Raw genomic sequence first — 23,972 nt, 5'->3', positions numbered from 1 at the left:
TGCGTGCTGTCTGCGTGCTCTGTACCCAGTACATACCGCTATATCCACCTACATAGCTGTTCTCTATTTGAACCCACTTGCCATCTGAGTTATTGGAAGTTGTGTGTGCCTCCAGCACAGCACAGTATACATCTGTATATGCCCCTTTATCTCTGGTGTTCTATAATAAAGGCATCTGCAGGAGTTAGTGGGTGTTCCGTGTACCTTCAACACAGTACACACCGATCGTTTTCGGACGATTTTCGATCTTGCTGTTGTGTAGTGGTTGTTGTCTGTGTGCCCTGACCGCAGTATACACCGCTATATTCAACTCACCTATATAGCTAGTGTATTGCTCAGTCGAAATTTAGCTGTCCGAATTTCCGCCAGCCAAAAATTGATAGCAGGTTCTCAATTTTCCCAATGTAATAACTTTCTATCGGTTATTCCGATCGTGTGTATGCAATTCCGATATGCCAAAAATCACGCTTGCTCAGATTCAACTACGAGACAGAAGCTGTTGGCTACTGGCTATTGAACTTCCTTTTTCTAGTCACGTTGTACGTGTTGTACGTTGCAGGTTGCAGTGTCGTGGCACCAGCACCAGTGCCTAAAGCCCAATTTTTCTGTCCCTGTTTAACAGGGGCGTTTAATTACAATTTTTGATGCAATGCTTTGCAGCAGGGCTAATTTCTGCAATAAAACTAGAGTATATGGGAGAGGTTGCAGTGTGGTGGCACCAGCACCAGTGCCTAAGGCCCAATTTTTCTGCCCCTGTTTAACAGGGGCGTTTAAGTACAATTTTTGATGCAATGCTTTGCAGCAGGGCTAATTCCTGCAATCAAACAAGAGTATATGGGAGAGGTTGCAGTGTCGTGGCACCAGCACCAGTGCCTAAGGCCCAATTTTTCTGCCCCTGTTTAACAGGGGCGTTTAAGTACAATTTTTGATGCAATGCTTTGCAGCAGGGCTAATTCCTGCAATAAAACAAGAGTATATGGCAGAGGTTGCAGTGTGGTGGCACCAGCACCAGTGCCTAAGGCCCAATTTTTCTGCCCCTGTTTAACAGGGGCGTTTAATTACAATTTTTGATGCAATGCTTTGCAGCAGGGCTAATTCCTGCAATAAAACTAGAGTATATGGAAGAGGTTGCAGTGTGGTGGCACCAGCACCAGTGCCTAAGGCCAAATTTTTCTGCCCCTGTTTAACAGGGGCGTTTAATTACAATTTTTGATGCAATGCTTTGCAGCAGGGCTAATTCCTGCAATAAAACTAGAGTATATGGAAGAGGTTGCAGTGTGGTGGCACCAGCACCAGTGCCTAAGGCCAAATTTTTCTGCCCCTGTTTAACAGGGACATGTAATTACAATTCTTGATATAATCGTTCACAGCAGGGCGCTCCAGCGCCCACCAAGAGTCACTTTGAGGGCTTACAATGTTGTGGCAAAACCAACACCTTGTTCCGCCATTTCTGCAGAGCATATAGGGCAGGCCCCTTCTTTCAAACATCCAACTTACAAACATCTCCTACTTGCAAACGGAAGGAGACAACAGCAAGTGAGATGAAAAAAGATGGACGACAAAACAAATTATACAGGGGTGATAACCCTTCCCTATGTTTTCCAAAAAGCTTAAAAATAGTTTTTTTGACTGGAGCTACACTTTAAAAATGTACCAGTTGAAAATTACAAACAGATTCAACTTAACACAACAAACCTACACAGTCCCTGTCTTGTTTGCACCGCCTGTATACTGCTGTTCTGAGTATATAGGGCCTGGGGGCCACACGCATTTCCTTTTTTTAAATATGGGTACAGGGTTCCCCTTAATATGCGTACAAGACCCAAATAGGCTAGTAATGGGCAGGGAGGGCTACCCATGCAATTTTTCTCAATGATTTTCAATCATATTGCAGGAACCAGATATAACATTAAAACCGCAAGCAGTTTTAAATGGTGATATTTCCGTTTAATGTCATTTTGTGCAGGGACTGTTCTAAACACGGGAAACACGTGGCACTTCACAGGCATCCTACAGACACCCCCCAGGCACCATATTTAAAGGAATATTGCAATTTTTTTGTTTCACTTTAATCGTCATTAAAATCAGTGCTCCCACCAAAACGGCCATTTTTAAAAACATTTTAGGCATTGACCCATGTCCCCTGGGGCAGGAGCCAGGTCCCCAAACCCTTTTTAAGACAGTAACTTGCATATTAGCCGTTAAAATTAGCACTTTTAATTTCGAACGTTTGAGTCCCATAGACTTCAATGGGGTTCTAACGTTCGTACGAATTTGGGGTCCGTTCGAAAGTTCTGGTGCGAACCGAACCGGGGGGTGTTCGGCTCATCCCTAGTGCCGTACTTGGCTCCACCTCCCAGTACCGTATCCCCCCACAGAACTGTTGTTATGACTGCCCCCATGTCTCGTACCCTGGGCCATGTTCTCGGCTTTCTTGCAGCCCTTCCCCCTTCTCCTTCCTAACGGGGATCATCTCGATCACACCTGAGCCGCTGGCTGCATCAGGTGATGGCCCAGCAGCCGTGACATGGCCTTTACCTTGCCAAGACTCCTCCTGTCCCGATACAACAGAGGGGGAGGAGTCCAGGGCTCCGGACAGTGCCGACCAGGCGGGTGGAGGAGGCGTGCACACTCTATCTGACACTCCGCCCGCCGAGCTCCACCTCCGACAAGGATTCTGTCCAGGCCCGCCACCTGCAGAAGCCGGTGGGTGCTTCAGGCCATACTACATGTTGAACCTTGAAGAAGATGGGCTATAGCGGCAGAAGACCACACCAGGTGCCACTCCTGTCAGCTAAGAACAGCAAACTGAGGATACAGTTCGCACAGGCTCACCAAAATTTGACAGTAGAAGATTGGAAAAACATTGCCTGGTCTGATGAGTCTCGAATTCAGCTGCAACATTCAGATGGTAGGATCAAAATCTGGCGTAAAGAACATGAAAGCATGAATCCATCCTGCCTTGTATCAATGGTTCAGGCTAATGGTGGAGGTATAATGGGGTGGGGGTATTTTCTTGGCACACTTTGGGCACCTTAATATCAATTGAGCATTGTTTAAGCCTACCTGAGCATTGTTGCTGACCATGTCCATCACTGAGTACAGTGATGGCTTCTTCCAGCAGGATAATGTCACAAAGCTCAAATCTTTTTAAATGGGTTCCTTGAACATGACAATGAGTTCACTGTACTCCAATGGCCTCTATAGTCACCAGATCACAATCCAATAGAGCATCTTTGGGATGTAGTGAAATGGGAGATTCGCATCATGGATGTGCAACCGTTAAATCTGCAGCAGCTGCGTGATGCTATCATGTCAATATGGACCAAAATCTCTGAGGAGTGTTTCCAAAACCTTGTTGATTCTATGCCACAAAGAATTAAGGTAGTTCTGAAGGCAAAAGGGGGTCCAAACCTGTACTAGCATGGTGTACCTAATATAGTGGCCAGTAAATGTAGATCTTTTATACACAGGGTTAGGGATGAGCTTCGTATTCGAGTCGAACATACGTTCGACTCGAACATCGACTGTTCGCCCGTTCGGCGAATTCCGAACGTTATGGGCCGTTCGCGCCAAATTCGTGTGGCGCTCACGGCCCACAATGCACTGCGATGGCACAGTGCATTGCTGGCTCATGATTGGCCAAGCATGCACTGTGACCCCACATGCTTGGCCAATCACAGCGCTGGCAGCGAGGAGAGCCATGATTGGCCACAGGCAGGATGCCTGTGGCCAATCATAGCTCAGGCTGTGTAGTACATGCCCCACACTATATAAGGCCGCCAGCGCGGCGACCTTGTGTAGTGTGTTGGTGTCTGAAGCAGTTAGTGGGTGTTCTGTGTACCTTCAACACAGTATACACCGATCGTTATCGGCCGATTTTTCATTCTTGCTCTTCTGTAGTGGTTGTTGTCTGCGTGCCCTGACCGCAGTATACACCGCTATATTCACCTATATAGCTAGCGATATATCTATCTTTTATAATAGAGCTTGCAGTCAGTGTTAGGAGATTGTGCGTGCTGTCTGCGTGCTCTGAACGCAGTATACACCGCTATATCCACCTATATAGCTAACTATCTTGCTCGTTTTAAATAGAGCTTTCAGTCAGTGTTAGGAGATTATGCGTGCTGTCTGCGTGCTCTGAACGCAGTATACACCGCTATATCCACCTATATACCTAACTATCTTGCTCGTTTTAAATAGAGCTTGCAGTCAGTTGTTAGGAGATTGTGCGTGCTGCCTGCGTGCTCTGAACACAGTATACACTGCTATATCCACCTATATAGCTAACTATCTTGCTCGTTTTAAATAGAGCTTGCAGTCAGTTGTTAGGAGATTGAGCTACACTTTAAAAATTTACCAGTTGAAAATTACAAACAGATTCAACTTAACACAACAAATCTACACAGTCCCTGTCTTGTTTGCACCGCCTGTATACTGCTGTTCTGAGTATATAGGGCCTGTGGGCCACACGCATTTCCTTTTTTTAATATGGGTACGGGGTTCCCCTTAATATGCGTACAAGACCCAAAGGGGCTGGTAATGGGCAGGGAGGGCTACCCATGCCATTTTTCTCAATGATTTTCAACCATATTGCAGGAACCAGATATAACATTAAAACCGCAAGCAGTTTTAAATGACGTTATTTCCATTCACAGGCATACTACAGACACGCCCCAGGCACAATATTTAAAGGAATATTTCACTTTTTTTTTTCACTTTAATCGTCATTAAAATCAGTGCTCCCGCCAAAACGGCCATTTTTAAAACTTTTTTTTGCATTGACCCATGTCCCCTGGGGCAGGAGCCAGGTCCCCAAACCCTTTTTAGGACAGTATCTTACATATTAGCCGTTAAAATTAGCACTTTTCATTTCGAACGTTCGAGTCCCATAGACTTCAATGGGGTTCTAACGTTCGTACGAATTTGGGGTCCATTCGAAAGTTCTGGTGCGAACCGAACCGGGGGGGTGTTCGGCTCATCCCTACACAGGGTAGGCAAACTAGGAGGGATGGTGAACATTTTAAAGAATAGTTATTAATAGGCAGCCCATATATACATATGTACATAACAGCGGGTTTAAAAAAAAAAAAAAGACATTCCTCCTCCATCCACACATGCGATATGGATGGGGGAATCCTTCCCGCCATCAGAATACACTGATAAGTGCTGCCTGCTATAGCCAGCGGCACTGATCGATCAGGAAAAATCCAACCGGGTGGCTGTATACAAGTCAATCAGTAGACCAATTACTGTACAACCAAACTGCCCATACAGGGATGGAAATATATTTGGTTCAGAAGGCCTTAGGTTTTAATACCACTTTAATGTCAATACATCTCTGGGTCCATTGCGACCAATACATTTTTCTAGGAAAATCTTGATGTTTTAAAAAAAATAAACCGTCGTTGTCAATGCATTCATCTATAGGAGGAGAAGATTGTGGCAGGTCCTGGCAGTAAGGCAAGGCACTTAAGGACTGGCACTGCCAGCAATAACCAGTGGGGCATCTCCAGTGATGCATCTGTCTATCTCTAGCTGGCCTTTCTTCTTTAACTATTATGTAGTGGATACTTAATATTCATTAAATACTGTAGCTGATAGCATTGTAAAGACCTGATAGCTTGAGCCCTGAGAATTGTTCCCGGAGCAAGACAAAAGATACCATAAACTGAGACACAGCTGCTCTTTTAGGGCTCATGCAGATGGCTGGCATTAAGATAGGGTTGTTTCAGGATTAATCTGTACAGACAAAACTGTAATTCAGAATACATTCTAACAATATTAAACCATAGGAATCATATTTTGTCCTTTTTTTCATCTCTAAATCCCAACTCTAGGCTAATCATACATTTACAGATAGAGTAGGAAAAGGTTGTTATTATTGACTGCTGAAAATACATTTTACGTTTGAAAGTATACAAGGAGTCTACATCAGTGGGAAAACTTTTAAAAACATAATTGATTTTATACAGCACAAAAGAATTTGTATAAAAAAAGGTAAACATTAAAAAAGTGCTATATATAAAATGTACTTCAAGAACCCAATATAGGGCTCCTAACAACATCTCCCATAGTCACAAGGACATTGTCATGCTTGCAAAATAAATACACATGTAGCACCCTGGTGTTTAGGCAGGGTTGCTTCTAAATTTACCTACCAAGTATAGCTACATTGGCCCATTGTTAGTGATCAATTGATTTCATTCTAACAATACTATCACACAAAATCAATGGTCAGCGCCAGCAAAGCGGCTGCTTTTAACCCCTTTTAAGCTGCTAGTGGGGGTTAAAAGTACCCCGCTAGCAGCCAAAAAATGTGCCCCTATAATGACAGTAAAACGCTGCTTAAAATAGCGGCACTTTACCGCCAACGCTACAGCACCTCAGTGTGAAAGTGCCCTAAGTCTGTAATTGCTGCACTTCTCTCTTTTGCCGCTAGGTGGCCGGGCAGTTGGTCACATTAGATAAGAGGCAATGCAAGGTCAGATTATATGTATATGGGGTATATCAGCCAAAAGGCAGGGGTTTTCTTAAATCCCTTGGCCTGCTGGGAGAACCTATATATCTGGGTGAAGTCAGGTGATCGCTGTTCTGTGCCACCCAAATGGCAGGCTGTGTGGATGTGTGTTGTATGTCGGGCTGCTATGCCAGAATTTGGGCCTATTCCAGGCACATCTGGCTGCTAGGCTGTCTGAGGGCCTATACAGAAGCAAGAGAGCAGCGTAGGGCTGGGATTGTGGCTTGCAGTGCAACCAGAATTGACGGTTCTGCCGGCTGGAAAACCTGTCACGGTCAGAGGTAGAGGGGATGCTGTCGCCACCAAGAGACCAACCGCCTTATTACCAGCGACCACAGTGAGTAACTGAAGCAAGTACCGTAGCAGAATTCTCACCAACTGGGGACGAAGAATCAGGAAACCTCAGTTGGGTATCAAGCCAGGGACCCAGCAAACAGAGGTGACACTTGCAGAGCAGCCTTGTGTGTCAAGACAGGGACCGAGTAGGCCAGTGGGGTAAAGCTTCAGAAGTATCTTGAGTGCCAAGGTAGGGACCCAGTGGAGAAGCGGGGCATGACATTTGAGGAAGATGCTACCATGAAGATTGGAGGAGCTCAAGGGATTCAGCGGCAGTGAATCATCTAGTCTAGTGAGAGAGACTGGGAGCTCAGTTAGTTGAAGAACTACAAGGAGTAATTTGTAGCGGAAGTGAAGGAACCGTTACACTTTGTGTTAGAAACTATTAAAGATTGTTGCCATAGGAGACAGCACTCCTACACACGCAGATGTGGTGTCTTGCTGGATGCCTTTCCCTGCATGGCTATCTGCCTATAGAAGTCTCAGAGTCTGCCAATTGACATTGCAACTACCTAAAGGTGTCCTGGCCCTAAACCCTCTCTCCCAAAGTTCTGTTTAAGAGAAATAAAATCTCTTTGCATTCAAGTGTCTGGCGCCCATGAATCTCTCATGCATTACACCCACTATGCCTCACAACCCACTCTGTATGAAAGGATGTCAGCAGGTTTTGGCTCTGAACGTTCTCAGACTAAAGGAGGCCTGAGACCTTGCTACACACATACTGTATACAGATGTACAGACCTAAGATACCACGATGCATTTTGTGAACAATCCCACTTCTTCCGGGGGGAATGTCAAAGAGTATTAAATAATATGTTACCCCAACATTTCACATTCCTGCTGTGTTAAACAGTATCCTGTTCTCTTTGTATTGCTTCCTTACATCCAACCCAATGTGGTCAGTAGGGATGAGCCCAATGTTCGAGTGACTCAAACATCGGGTGTTCTGGCTGGCTTCCAAATGGTGTTCCCGCTCAGTGAATACCGAACATTATGGGGCGTTCACCCCCCCCCCCCTTTTCCTGGCTTGCCAGCCTGCTTTCTTGGATACGGGTCTGGTATGGATTTTGGGAGGACCCCACACCATTTTTTTTAAAGAAATTGGCATGCAGTTCCCCTTAATATTGATACCAGACCCAAAGGGCCTGGTATGGATGCCAATAGATTACAGTCGCAAGCAATTTTAAATAAATTTTTTTCCTTTAGAAATATAATTTTGCTGTGGCACAGTAAAACACATGAGAGAGATGTGCCACTTTACAGGTAGACTAAGGGTACCTCCACAGGCATGATATTTAAAGGAATATTACATTTTTATTGTTTCACTTTAAGCATTATTAAAATCACTGCTCCTGAAAAAACTTTTTTTTGCATTGATACATGTCCTCTGGGGCAGTACCCGGGTCCCCATACACTTTTTATGGCAATAACTTGCATATAATTCTTTAAAATGAACACTTTTGATTTTTCTTGTTCGTGTTCCATAGACTTTAACGGTGTTCGCACACATTTTTTGCCTGTTCGCGGTGTTCTGGTGCTGAACCAGGGGTGTTCTCATTCCTAGTGGTCAGTTTTCTGGCTGTGCTAGGATAAGAACCTGTTTATCCTTCAATGATCAGATTTGTGCTGACGAACATTTAGCTTCTTCTCAATGAATGCAAAGAGTTCTCTGATTGAACAAGGTGGAGAAGCAGGGCCGTGATGTCCACCTTGTACAAAGGTAGAATGCTGAGAAAATGTAAAGCATCCTCTAAATGCCAGGCAAGTGACTCACTATGTTCAGTAAGCAGCAAGGCAGCCACTCTGCACAGAACCCTAAAGCTAGTGTCGTCCCTGTAGTAGTGGTGCCTACTACCTTGACCTTCAGTTTCCACAGGGTTTGGTCAAGCATGGCATATACAGTACATACTTTCAATGTAAATATGCAAGAAAAGCCATATCTAAACTTTAGCTTCAGCGTTCCCCTCCATCATATGACCATAGCCTTCAAATAAAAGTTGGATTTTGCAAGCACGAGCCAACCATCAGTTGACACCTTTTGGCCATGGTTGTGTCACCTGTGTGCAAGCCACAGAACCAGTGGAAGGGGATTAGGAAGAAGCACAGACAAACACCTCCTGGTGACAGATTTTTTGGTGGAAAAACAATTTAAAAACAACAACATTTTCGAACTAGTCCAAAAGTTTTTCAACCCCTCAAATTGTTCACCTAGTCCTAGGGATATCTTCTACTGCCCACAGGCTTGAACTTATTATGTAAAATCAGGACAAAATCATTACAAGCCTATGGCTAATCTTGAGGGTCTTGGTTAGAAAGCATCCTGCTTTGTTGTGATGCTAGTGTGATTGCTGACTTTGAACAAAGAAGAATTGAGCTTTGGGTGTGTAGTCACTACCATGAATAGGATCTCTCACACAGCCCCAGCCCCCACAGATGGCCCTATAATAGCTTAGAGAGATTTCCTGCGGTTCAGCCTACAAGACTGGACACTGTTAACTGCTTCTGCTCTAGAAGGACCATAAGAACTTTTCTTGTGATCTTGACCACCACTGGAAAATGTGAGTATAAGCCGAAATACTGAGGATGGGTTTACTTTATAAGTTTAGAATATCTTTAGTTACAAAACCTGGAAAATCATTAGAACACTAAGGATTGATAGACTGAGATTAATGCATCCTGACAGGTCTAGCTTTATTTTGAGACTATACACTGTAGAGGTAATGACTTCATCCAACCCTACACAAGGACTGTCAGAACGTGAACTGCATTTATTAGAGTATAAAGCGTCTGTCCAGTTCCAGTGTTAGCAATCATTTCTAATCTAGAGAAAGTTAGGATCTGATTGATATGCGGAGCAGAGTTACTATGATAACACATCCTAGGTTTATAGAATAGAAAGAGCACCACAATATATACTCTGTAGATTGAGGACTATTGCATTAAGTACCATTAGAAAATAATTAACCTCCCACATATATATGCTTGAGTGGATAATTCACAGATACCCAATTTATTTTCTGCATGTTTTAGACAGATCTCAACTATTTAAGATATAGAGTAGATATTTGTAACTACTAGTAGTAGAGTCATATATGGGTGGAAAAAAGGGGCAAACTAAACCCGAGTGAAATGCATCCAGTACTCCAGTGTTGGATATACATAGCTCCCAACTGTCCCTGTTTTTGAGGGACTGTCCCTGATTTGGAATAATGTCCCTCCGTCCCTCTTTCCCCCTCATTTGTCCCTCATTTTGGGCTGATCTATATAGTTGTATATAAAATGCACTTTTTATCTTTCAAAAAGTGTTTCCCAGTGCCAAACCTTTCATCTCATTTCTAAATGTATGCATTTGTAAATTTTAAAAGCCAATATAAGGGAATAGCAGTGGTAAAAAAGCACCTGTGGATTTAATAAAACTTTTTTTGGGTTAATTCTCCTATGTAGCAGGGGGCGTCTGTCCTTTGCTTTCATATATTTGCTAGTAGGTGTCCCTTATTCCGATCTCAAAATGTTGGGAGGCATGGGATATATGCTGTGGCTTTATAGGTTATTAAATATCTAATCCCAGTCATCCCTGGTCAGGCATCAAAACAAGGCATTTGACAGGGTCACAAAGGTTGCACTTGCGACTGGGCCCTGGCATTCCACCACCATGGGGGCGTCCAATACAGAAGGCCCACTGCAAAACATTGGCTCCGGCTCGGTTCACACTGCTGCAACCCTAAAGTCATGCAACTTGCTTGTTATTTTCTTGTGACTTCCTTGCGACTATTGTGATTTAAAATTGCAGTCTACAATACTCAAATTGCATCAAAGTCACAGAAAAGTAAATTGACCAGACATCTGGACTGGTGCAGTGTGGGGGTGCAGACGTTGCAGGGACTGGTCTAGCTGTGGGGAGGAGCGGAGGATCGGGTAAGTAAATGACCCTTTATTTTTCCCCAAGGCATAGGGGCCAGTTTACACCATATGCAGTCCAGTGCGTTTTTAATCTGCATCAATGCATGGTCAGTAGTGAACATGGATTCCAAAGTCATAGTTCACACCAGTGTAGTGCATTCCAGTGCAGTCAAAAGTAGAACAAGCTGATTTTTTTTCTGCATAGAGTGCATCTGGGTCATGGAAAAACACTTAAATGCACTGAAATACATAAAAGCAAAAAACAGGACGCTATGGCAAAAAAAATTAAGAACAAAATGCACCAGAATGCAACAAAAATACAAACAAAGTGCACTAAAATGCATACAAGCAAAATAAATAAAATAAAAAACAGTAAACTGGTACAAATTAAAAATGCATCAAAAATGCACTGGAATGCATAGAAAATGATCAAAAAATTTGTGTGAACCGGCCCTAAGGTGACTTTTGTGATTCAATATAGTCATAAAAAAGCAAAGGGCATCGCAACGGGTGTAAAAGGCCCCCCGGGATCAGTGGGAACTGGGAAGAGTCCCCAGCTTGGAGATGATGACGCCATGGACCTATGGGAATGGCCCCTGGAGACCGATGGAAAGGGTCCCAATGGTCACGGAGGTCGTTCATGGTTTCTTGCACCAGGGCCCTGAAGGTTCTAGTTAGACCTCTGGTGGTTGAGATGCGTTTTTATCTAGTTTCAACCACTTGCCAAAACCAGACAATGGCTCTCTGACAGCAATCTGTAAGCCTAAATTTTTTTTGCAGCTCGCCCCAAAAAAAACAGGCATGTTGTGTTACGCGGGCAATACCACCATAAAAAGTAATTTAGGGCCCTGTCCACATCTGGGTGGCGAAAATGTGGGCGTTTCAGCCCACATTTCTACAAATGCGAGAAAAATGTGTTAAAACTTAGACATACTTGCAGTGCCAGTATTTCCTAATTGCACCCCAAATGCAAGTAGCAGTTGCGTGTCTTGTGCATTTTCCACCTGAAAAATGCACAAAATTGCACTTCACAAAATGCACTCGGTTCAGTGCCAAAGTACATGAGCTTCTTTGGTGCATTTTTAAAGCAGAGTTAGGCTTATTCAAATGAATGGTGCTGCTCCAAAAACCTGCAAAAGAAAAACAGGAGAATAAGGCAATGAGGGCCTTAGGCCTGAAGACTAGTTAAAACTCCCAAAGCATTGTATATTACCTATATATTTTCTGAAAGCACTCTGCAGAATAAAATGGTGGAAGTTCTAATTTTGTCAATGTCAATGTCAACGATATTAGCATAATGGTTTATCAAGCACAAAATCTCAGTAAAAAATACTGTAAGGTATATTTTTTTGCAACATATTACCAAATTTGTTGGTAGCATAGAAAAGGTGAAGTTATGCTGAGTAAATAGATACCAAACATGTCAAGCCTTAAAATTGTGTGCCCATAAAACGTGCCATGATACCCTACATTTTCTATAAGCAATGCTTTAATAAAAGCCCCTACAGGTCGTTAGATTAGAGTTAACAATGCATAATGGCCCTAGAATTATTGCTCTCACTCTGGCATGCACAGTGATATGTAAAATGTGTGGCGTAATTGCTATTTTCATGTGTAAGAGCCCTTGATGTATGTATGTAGGGGTTGGGGGAATCTGATTTTTTTTTTTTTGGGTGGAGGGTGGGGTTAGGTGCTTGGGTGTAACTATTTTTATACTTTTTTTTTCCACCAAACCCTAGTTTTCATCACACGGACAAAAAAGAAAAACACCTTTTTTTTTTGGTGACAGGTTCTCTTTAGTGAGACATCGGGGTTATTTTAGATGTCTCATTGGCCCTCTATTGAAGCCAATGGAGCACAGATCGTGCTCCACTGGCTTCTTCTCTCATGAGACTGGCTGGGGAAAGTGATAAAAGTGATCTTTTAAACATAGATTCTTTGTTCTTAGTAGGAAGGGGAGATTAGCAAAAAATGTTTGCTGATCTCCCACCTCTTTACCCGGGAGCACCCACCATGCCGGTCCCAGGTCTGGTGCAGGGCCCAGGAAACATGGCAGGGATCCACGGAGGAAAGGACTGACCGTTGCCGTGTGGGGGTTTGTGGAAGCAGCCCATTCACTTCCATCTTACAGCTGCCAGTCACCCAGTGTGTTTAAAACACTCCACAGCTAAAGGGTTTAGCTGCCTGAACACTAGTAGAATTTTTGGAACATTCGTTTAATTTTCCAGTTATTAGTGAGGACAGCGCCGGATTTACATCTGAGGAGCCCATAGGCAGAGAATTCTTTAGTGCCCCCCCCCCCCCCAAAAAAAAAAAAGACAGTAAGACTGACTTTTTATTTCTTGATAAATTAGCGCAAAAGTCTAGCAAACACACAATTTCAGTAAAAATCACACTAAAGTGAATAGAGCGCAATAAATTACCCAAATGTTTGATAAAATATGAAAAACGAGGTTGCACTGAGTAAATAGATACCCAACATGTCAAACCTTAAATTTGTGTGCACACGTGAAATGGCGACATACAGTATTTCACAAACCTCACATTTTTGTAAATATTTTATTATCTCTTTTCATGTGACAACACTGAAGAAATGACACTTTGCAACAATGTAAAGTAGTGAGTGTACAGCTTGTATAACAGTGTACATCTGCTGTCTCCTCAAAATAACTCAACACACAGCCATTAATGTCTAAACCGCTGGCAAAAAAAGTGAGTACACCCCTAAGTGAAAATGTCCAAATTGTGCCGAATTAGCCATTTTCCCTCCCCGGTGTCATGTGACCCGTTAGGGTCGGTTCACACTGGGACGACTTTTCAGGCGACTTAACCTGACAAGTCGCGTCCCGTTCTGTACAATGGAACCATTCTAATTGGAGCGACACAGGTCGACTTTGGGGGCGACTTGAGGCGACTTGCATTGACTTCTATAGAGAAGTAGTTTTGCAGCTGTTGTGTCCTGGTCGCCTGAGGCAGTCACGCTGCCTCAGTGTGAACCGACATTTAGAGTTACAAGGTCTCAGGTGTGAATGTGGAACAGGTGTGTTAAATTTGATGTTATCGCTCTCACTCTCTAATACTGGTCACTGGAGATATTTAACATGGTGCCTCTTGGCAAAGAACTCTTTGAGGATCTATGAAAAGAATTGTTGCTCTACATAAAGATGGTCTGGGTCTTATAGATTGCCAAGACCCTGAAAATGAGCTGCAGCAATTGTAATTCTGACATATAATCACACACATGGGTTGGACTTGATGGACTTGTGTCTTTTTTTCGAGCTTACCTACTATGTAACATATGTTTCATACTCTTATCTGGTTTCATCATGTGTGGAGATATGTAACATGTGTATCATAAATTAATGCAAAAAACACACTGAAGTGAATATTAGTGCAATAAACTTCCCAAATTTTGGTAAAATATGAAAGACAAAGTTGCAAATGTCAAGCCTTAAATTTGTGTGCGCCTGGGAAAAGGCGACAAACGTCAGTACCCTGTATTTTCTATAGGCAACACTTCAAAAGCCTCTTATAGGTCATCCGTTTAGTGTTACAGAGGAGGTCTTGTGCTAGAATTATTGCTCTCACGTGTATTACAATTAACGTTTTCACGTGTAGGAGCCTCGAACACATGAGTTTATGGGGGTTATTTACTAAAGGCAAATCCACTTTGTACTACAAGTGCAAAGTGCATTTGAAATTGCACTGAAGTGAAGTCGCTGTAGATCTGAGGCAGACATGCAAGGAAAATAAAAAACAGCATGTTAGCTTGCACATGATTGGATGATAAATTCAGCAGAGCTTCCCCTCATTTCAGATCTACCCCTTAGATTTACAGTAACTGTACTTCCAAGTGCACTTGTAGTGCAAAGTGGATTTGCCTTTTGTAAATAACCCCCTATATGTGTGGATTTTATGTGCTTGGGTGTAACTTTATTTTTTTGCAAAGGAGAAAAAAATATTATTATTTTTTTCTTAACATTTTTTATTTTTAACCACACAGGGGACAAAAAAGGCCCCCCTGTATAGCTCCCAACTGTCCCTGATTTGGAGCAATGTCCCTCTGTCCCTCATTCCTCCTCATTTGCCCCTCATTTTGGTCTGATCTATATAGATGTATATAAAATGCACTGTCAAAAAGTGTTTCCCAGTGCTAAACCTTTCATCTGATTTGTGAATTGCTGCATTTGTAAATTCTAAAAGCCAATATAAAGGAATAGTAGTGGTAAAAAAAAAAAACACTTGTGGGTTTAACCAATCTTGTTTATTTGTACAATTCTCCTTTAATGGGGTGTGGCAAGGGGTGTGTCCTATGCCTGCCTACTTTTGCTGATAGATGTCCCTCATTCCCATCTCAAAATGTTGAGAAGTATGCCCATGTGATAATTGTTAGGTGACACCTCTTTTAGACCCTTCATGCCTCCTTTGGGCACTGAATGTATTGCAATTAAGGATGAGCCGAACCCCCCCCCCCCCCCCCCCCCGATTCGCACCAGAACCTTTGAACAGACCGAAAATTCGTACGAACTTTAGAACCCTATTAAAGTCTGTGGGACTCGAACGTTCTAAATCAAAAGTGCTAATTTTAAAGGCTAATATTTAAGATATGCAACAGAACAACACCAGCAATAAAGGGTATCTTCAGGTGTATACTGTGCAGGAGGCACACTACACCCACTGTAACTGTTGCAGATGCCTGTATTACAGAAACTGAACAACACCAGCAATAAGGGGTAACTTTGGGTGTATACTGTGCAGGAGGCACACAACACCCACTGTAACTGCTGCAGCTGCCTGTATTACAGAAACAGAACAACACCAGCAATAAGGGGTAACTTCGGGTGTATACTGTGCAGGAGGCACACTACACCCACTGTAACTGCTGCAGCTGCCTGTATTACAGAAACAGAACAACACCAGCAATAAGGGGTAACTTCGGGCGTATACTGTGCAGGAGGCACACTACACCCACTGTAACTGCTGCAGATGCCTGTATTACAGTGTGGAATCAAGGCATGGCAGTGTGGAAGCAATCAGGCAGCAGTACAGCCACCCAAATGTATCCACCTTACACACAATCTTGCTGGTTGCAGCCACTGGATTGTGTGTGAGGAGGTGATATGTTGGAAACTCAACACCTGATATATCCCTGTAAATGCAGCACCACCGCAACGCAATCATGTGCATTCCATGCGGTTGCAGTACTGTTTTTTTTTTAACCCTTTTGCCGCCAAGTCTGTATGGGCTCCTGTAGGCTCATGCCCACACTGCCTAGTGGAAAATCCAGCCCTGCAAATTGATGATCGCTTATGACTATATTGATGAGAACATTTGAAAGAGCAGGATGGAACATTTTTCTTCAAAAAATGTCTAACCGTAAATGTCGTTTTTGGTTAACATTATCAAATTTATTGACAAAACTTTTTGTAAAAGTTTGCTAGTGTATAGCCAGCTTTAAATGTGGTGACTGCATTCGTTTTCTTTTTTTAGGCTTTTTATCTCCTTTATTTTCACCTGGTGATCTGGGCAGTAACAGTTATTTTCTCAACTTACTTTAAATGACCAAGCTGTCTGGCAAAAGTGTCAGTTGGCGTATTAAGACAAACCATATACCATTGACAGAGGTGCCTACAATGATCAGCATACCTGTATATGCATATTGTAAGCATTTGCATGCTGTAGCTCCTTATAAAGTGTTAGATGGAGTACAGCCTTAAAGTGTTACTAAACCCAGGAGCCTGCATTCACTATATCTGGTCTCCCACAGTACACAGAACATGGAAATGCAATTGTTTTAGTAAATATAAACTGCTAAATACCTTTCCTCATCATATAGCAGTCTTGTGACTTGTATCAATGTCTGGCTAAAGCTTGTAAGAGGAGTTTTCATTCTCCTCTGACTGTCCTATCGGGCTGCAGGACTCCTGACCCTCTGTCTGGAGTGGACAGTGCTGATTGGCCCTGTGCTGATCACATGCATCCTCCCAGGAAAAATAAAAAACTCTCCAGCAATACACACCAAACTGAGCATGTGCAGCTTGTCCCCTAGTCTCTGTTCTGTCAGCAGATGGATTGGGGACAGTGGACAGTGGAAGAAGGCAAGGACAGGTTTAAACAGCTTTTTTACACAATGCAGAGGATTAACCCCTTAGGTTCCACAGTGAGTATAACAAGCATGTTTTACTGCAGATACTGTACAGACTGATTTTAATGTTGTGGGTTTAGTAACACTTCAAAGCCCAACTCTGGGAGAATAAAAAAATCCTGCACTGCAGTAGGTTAACCACTTCCGGACCACCATATGCGGATATATGTTCGGTTTCCGATAATAGTGATGTCTGTGGCGGATTCACCGCAAGATCACTCTTATCGGGGGGGGAGAGCCCCCCCCCCCCCTGGCTCTCTGGTGTCGGCAGCGGCGGAGGCGGTCAGGTCCTCTTCCGTGTGTAGTATGGAGACGAGTGAGGAGAAGATGGCCCCCACCCATCTCCATACCATTGCAGGGCTGAAGCGACGTCAAAACGTCACTTCCGCCCATAGCTCTTAAAGGGCCTTTTTTTGTTATTGCATTTTTGTGTAAATATGAGATCTGAGGTCGTTTTGACCCCAGATCTCATATTTAAGAGGCCCTGGCGTGCTTTTTTTCTGTTACAGGGGATGTTTACATTCTTTGTAATAGGAATATAAGTGACAACATTTAAAAAAAAATAAAAGGTAAAATAAATAAGAAAAAAATCCCATGTTTAAAACACACCCCATCCCGCCAAGCTCGCGTGTAGAAGCGAATGCATACGTGAGTAGCACCCGCATATGAAAACGGTGTTCAAACCACATATGTGAGATATTGCCAGAATCAGTAGAGTGAGAACAATAATTCTAGACCTAGACCTTCTCTGTAACTCAAAACATGTAACCTGTAGAATTTTTTAAACGTCACCTATAGAGATTTTTAAGGGTAAAAGTTTGTCGCCATTCCACAAGTGGGCGCGGTTTTGAAGCGTGACATGTCGGGTATCAATTTATTTGGCATAACATTATCTTGCACAATATTAAAAAAATGGGCTAACTTTACTGCTGTCTTATTTTTGAATTAAAAAAAGTGTATTTTTTCCAAAAAAAGTGCGCTTGTAAGACAGCTGTGCAAATACGGTGTGACAGAAACTATTGCAGCGACCGTCATTTTATTCCCTAGGGCAGTGATGGCGAACCTTGGCACCCCAGATGTTTTAGAACTACATTTCCCATGATGCTCATGCACTCTGCAGTGTAGATGAGCATCATGGGAAATGTAGTTCCAAAACATCTGGGGTGCCAAGGTTCGCCATCACTGCCCTAGGGTGTTAGAATTTTTTTCATAATTTTTGGGAGTTTTAAATAATTTTCTAGCAAAAAAAACAAACAGTTTTTAATTTGTAAACAACAAATCTCAGAGGCTTGGTCCTTAAGTGGTTAAAGGCTTGTTTTGTCTAAGGTAGAGGAGAAACGGTTTTAAGTACCTGATCCCCCATTTACCAGCTGGCGGCGCTCCACCACAATATATGGTCCTTCTGCATCCTCACGTTCAGTGCAGGGCTATGGACCCTGCTTTAGTCCTGATGAAATCAAGACCCTAGATTGGTGGAGTGTGGGGTGCATACATTGCCGGGACAGGTCTAGCCACAGGGAAGAACAGAGGATCGAGTAAGTAAATCACCTTTTATTTTTCCTTGGGTATAAGTGAGCAATTAGCCCCCAAGGCATCGTTTTTTTTATTTGTCCTGAGTTGGATTGTAAGGGTTTTGGTTTTCAATACACTTTAAATCTAGTGTGTTGAGGGTGTTAAGTTGCAGTACCTGTTCTCCAGTAAAGTGATGATCATTAGATTTGCAGATCTTCAACATAACTGTGAATGAAGTTCAGGGAGCGCTCCTCCTTGCTACACTGGAGAGATGGAATGCTCAGCGACTATAGGAATTTGCATTATGACATCCTCCTAAAATTAAATATTGTACATCCAAGACATCCCAGAGTCTATAGAAAACTGTCAGCAAAGCGCTATTTACAGAAAGGGTCTTCACTTGCTTTTCTAACGTGTCCTAATGAAAATGACAGCTGGAATCTCATTGGTTTATAGAGGCATCACTACTGTTTTTTCTCCATTTTAAATTGGTCTCAATGGGACTTATTTATCAAACTGTCTGACTAAAGAAAAGTCTGGTTATCCAAATAAACTATCCATATTATCTCATTAGTCCTTCATTCCAGCGCAGTATGAATGTGTAAAGAGAAAAACCATGTTGCTGAGGGCTGTCTTTATAAAAAAAAAATATATGCTTAGTAATTTGCTAAGTGAAAGTAAATTTAAACTCATTTGTATGCGTACTGGGAGAAAAAAATAAATATTTTGTGACTTTTTCCTGTGCTGGATGAAAAAAATAAAAATAGAAAATACCGGATTCAGCCATTAGATGGTGCTAAGTATGATAGAAAACTTCTATGATACTGAGAGCCATCTAGTGGCCAAAGGTGATTGTTTTTTTTCCATTTTAAATTAAAGCAGTGTTCCGCTTAAAAAAATAAATAAAAAAAATTAAAAGTCAGCAGCTGCTAATACTGCAGCTTCTGACTTTTAATAATCATACACTTACCTATCCCAGGGTCCAGTGATGCGGGGGATCAAAGCCCCGCTCATCTCCCCCTGCCCCCGGTGCTGGCATTTTAACTGCGGGCACCCGGCTGTGGCTTCGCAACCGGGCACCCACTGCGCATGTGCGAGCCGTGTCCCAGATGATTGACAAGAGGGAGGGGAGAGAGGTGATCTCCCTTCCTGCGCCGAGGGAAGTGATGTCAGGAGCCCAGGTGCCGAAGGAGGGACCCCCTAGCAACAGGCATTTCGAGGTGAGTAAAAAAATAAATAAAAAAAAACTCTCCAAATGTTTTTTTTTTATTTATTTTTTTTAAACACAGTAATAATTTAAATTTTTTTGGGGTGGAATGCCATATGTTACCCTAACAGTTAACTACTTACCGACCGGAAGATTTCCCCCCTTAATGACCAGGTAATGTTTTGCGATACGGCACTGCGTCGCTTTAACTAACAATTGCGCGGTCGTGCAATGTTGTACCCAAACAAAATGGATGGCCTTTTTTCCCCACAAATAGAGCTTTCTTTTGGTGGTATTTGATCACTGCTGTGTTTTTAATTTTTTTGCGCTATAAACAAAAAATGAGTGACAATTTAAAAAAAAAATATATATATTTTTTACTTTTTGCTATAATAAATGTCCTCATCAGTTTAGGCCAATATGTATTCTTCTACATATTTTTGGTTAAAACATTTGCAATAAGCGTATATTGATTGGTTTGCACAAAAGTTATAGCGTCTACAAAATAGGGGATAGATTTATGCCATTTTTTTGATGATCTGCGATTTTAGCAGGACATTGCGGCGGACAGATCAGACACTTTTGACACCAATCAGAGCTAAAAATAGTAACGCATTGCCGCTGCCAGAGAAGATGTTAACACTAGGGAGCAATTAAGGGGATAAATGTGTTCCCTGGGAGTGTTTCTAACTGTAGGGGGGGGGGGGGGGGGGTAACTGAAGGAGGAGAAAGATCGCTGTTCCTAATCACTAGGAACAGTAGATATCTCTCTAACTACCCTGTCAGAACGGGATCTGTCTGTTTACATTGACAGATCTCCATTCTGGCTCTCGTTCCCACAATCGCAGAGGGGAGGTGGACATCGCGGGCCGACCACGCGCATGCCTGCTACAGCTCTTTAAAGGAGCCGACGTACACCTACGGCAATTTGGAGGAACATATAATGACAACGTCTCGTCGGCAAGTGGTTAAAGGGTAACGTCACTTTCATGGGGAAAAAAATAGCAGATAAAGAAAAAATAATATAGCATATACAATTGCAACACAAGTCATATTGTAATTGACTATTAAAAACGCCCTTTCCTTTTCCATCTGCAGCTCTGTAATTTTCTGCCAATGCAATGCAAAATATATGGCTACCTGGAGGCATTCTGGTCACAGAAAGTGTCCGGAACACCCCCCCCCCCCCCCCCCAAACATAATTTCTTGCTTGTGTGATTGACTCACTGATTTTCCCAGAAGTCTGCACTAAGATACAAGTCAGATTTTTGGCATCCCCTGCAACAAACATGTCATTTTTGGTGAGACACTCCTCATTAGAGCCCTGCATGTGCTGCAGCTGATTGATGATTATGAAAACACTCCCATTAGATTCACACATGGACACAGACAAACACACAGGGATTTCTTCAGAAAAAACAAAAGGTAGGAATCTACAACAACGTTTGTTAAAATTCCTGCAATGTACATTTATCACCCAGAGCAGGAATATTTTTATTACGCAACAAAGGTGGAGTTACGCTTTAACATTTTATATTCCTGACATATGCCTGTTGTACCATGTACTTGTGCTAGATAGTATCCTGTTCTCTTTGTATTTCTTCCTTTGCGGGAATACCTGGTGGTCCTGCCAGTTTCCAGAAATTTCAAACTGACCACACTAGGCATAGAGGTACATCCTTCTGAGGCTGCTTCACACTGAATGCGGAAGCCGTTAGCAGTAAAGCGCCGCTGTTTGAGGGTTTTTTTGCTTTTGCAACGCTTTTCAGCCGATAGCGGGGCACTTTTAACCCCTAAGAAGGGGTTAAAAATTCCCGTGTTGCAGCACTTTTCAGGCACTTCGGAAGAGCTTCCCATTCATTGCAATGGGCAAGGGTGTTTTGGGAGTGCTGTATACAGCGATCCCCAACCCCCCAATAGATGCTGCTTCCAGGACTTTTCCGAACGTCCCGCAAGTGCACCGCCCGGGTGTGAAAGCACCCATTCTAGAGAATGGGAGGCAGTTTTCAGGCGCTTTACAGGTGCTATTTCTAGAGCTAAAATGCCAGAAAACTGCCTCTGTGTGAAAGGGGTCTTAATGTGGTCAGTTTATTGGCTGAGCTGGGGGTATAGCCTGCCTGTCCTCCAGTGCTTTTTGTCCCCCCGTGTGATGACAAAAAAAAAGTAAAATAAAAACTTTTTTTTGTAAATTGTCAAAAATAAAAGTTATACCCAAGCACATAAAATCCCCCCAAATCTTTTTGAAGCCCCCCTTCTTAGTTTTTTCGCTGTGCAGGGAGCATAGCCTGCCTGTCCTCCACTGGTTAAGACTTTTGTTGACTTGTCTCCCCTCCTGCGCAGCCATTTACTGGGAAGATCAGTGATCTGCTGTTTCTCCTCCCCTAGGTCTTTTAGACCCCCAGATGTCTCATTAAAGAAAACCTATCACCAAAAAATCATTACATAGGGGACTTTTTGTTCTCCATGTGATGACAAAACTGAAAAACACTGTTTTGTAAATTGTCAAAAATGAAAGTTAAAAACGCACATGTCGGGGGTGCCTACACATAAAAAAGTTGATTGTTCCTGAAGTGCGAACAATAATTCTGGCACCAGACCTCCTTTGTAACATTAAACTGATGACCTGTAGGGGCTTTTAAAGAATCCCTTAAGAAAAATATAGGGTACTGAAGTTTTTTTTGCCATTTTATGGGAGTACGCAAATTTAAGGTTGACATGTTGGATATCTATTTAATCGGTGCAACCCCTTCTTTTATATTTTATCAAAAAATAGGGTAATATATTGAGATTGTGTGCCCTAAAATTAACTTTAGAGTATTTTTTACTGAAATTTTGCATTACCTAGGCCTTTGTGGTGATATTGTGTGACATAAAAAAATGGAACTACCACTATTTTATTCTTTAATGTGTTTTCTTTCAGGAAATATGTAATGTTTTGGTGGTTTATGCAATCTTCAGGCCTAAAATTATATTTTAAACATGTGGAAACAACACAAAAAACAGCTCTGCCAGCAAAAGGATTAAATCTCAGCTTTAAGAAATCAGAAAATTCTCCCTTGCAATGTGGCTGCGCCTGCACTGCAAGGGTTAACTACTTGTTTAATATAGGGGAGAGTAAAAGCATTTTTATATACCCGATCCTCCCCTCCACCAGCGGTGGACTTTAACTTAGCATCACTATTATATCCAATGCAGTTATGATATTGGTGACATTAAGACCTTAGAGCACTGGAATATGGGGGAGAAGATGCCGTGGGGACCACTCTAGGAGCGCAGATGAGCAGAAAACTAGCTAAGTAAATCTTCTTTTCCAAGCCCCTAGACCTAAGCAAGCAGTTAAATCTTGCCATGCAGATGCGGTGCCATGACAAGGGTGAATTTTTGAAGTTGGACTTTAATTTAAAACAAAAAAAAGTACATGCAGGCACTAGATGGCTCTCGGCATCAGAGGACTTATCTTTGATACTTACAGCCATCTAGTGGCCAAATGCAGTACTTTCCATTTTTTTCAAGTTTCCTACACATATCTCCGTGGAGGCCCGGGAGCGGCCTGCACAGGAAGGCTCCGTTTCAGGGTCAAATTCAGGCAAAAATTCAGCCCCGATTCGTCCCTGAAACGAACAACATGGACGCACCGGACCCCTGCTGCAAACCGCATCTGACTTACTGTAGCTGTGAACCCAGTCTAAACCAAAGACATTCATCCAGCACAGGAAATTGTTGTATAACATTTATTTTTTTTTTGCCCCATTTTCATAGAAGGAATGTAAATGTACTTTCACTTAGAGAATTTCTGTGCAAATTTCTTATAAATACACCCCTAAGGAATCATTTACACTTGCTTCAACTTTAACACACAAAGCCCCTACCACTTTTTTATGTGTTTTTGATGCTTCTGCAATGCTTTGGTGGTGCTTCAATACTTTTTTGAAGCTTTAATGTAGCTTGGCAAATGCTCTTTGTGAGTTGATTTTCAAATTGTTTTAAAGGAGCTCAGTAGTACCCCCACTCAGCAGATCCCCAGCTCATTAGTACCCATGGTTAGCAAATCCCCAGCTCATTGGTACCCCTGTTCATCAGACCACCAGCTTATTGGTACCCTAATTCAACAGATCCCCTACTCAGTAGTACTCCCAGCTATGCTGATGCCCCACTAGTATGCACAGCTTTGCTGATGCCCCACTCAGTGGTAGCGCCCAGCTCTACTTATCCCCTGCTCAGTAGTAACTACCAGCTCTACCTGTCCCCTGCTCAGTAGTAAACCCCGGCTCTGCTGATGCCCCACTCAGTGGTAGCGCCCAGCTCTACCTATCCCCTGCTCAGTAGTAACTCCCAGCTCTACTTATCCCCTG

General features: G+C 42.6%; 1 protein-coding gene across 2 annotated transcripts in view; it reads left to right on the top strand.

Moving 5' to 3' along the window:
* The first annotated feature begins 9,283 nt into the window (after positions 1-9,283).
* Positions 9,284-23,972, top strand: part of MVB12B (multivesicular body subunit 12B) — a 270,594-nt gene continuing 255,905 nt past the window's right edge. Inside the window, exon 1 of one of the 2 annotated variants that reach the window (XM_077478994.1) lies at positions 9,284-9,414. The gene's annotated coding sequence lies outside the window, so the exon portion shown is untranslated. The remainder of the gene's footprint in view (positions 9,415-23,972) is intronic. The other variant, XM_077478988.1, reaches the window with a different exon arrangement.

The sequence above is a fragment of the Lithobates pipiens genome, unplaced genomic scaffold (genome assembly GCF_037356315.1).
Source record: "Lithobates pipiens isolate NorthernLeopardFrog02 unplaced genomic scaffold, aLitPip1_a1.2 Scaffold_1, whole genome shotgun sequence".
Taxonomy (NCBI): Eukaryota; Metazoa; Chordata; class Amphibia; order Anura; family Ranidae; genus Lithobates; species Lithobates pipiens.
Note: the sequence above shows the minus strand (reverse complement) of the source record. Positions and strands in the feature narration are given on the sequence as shown.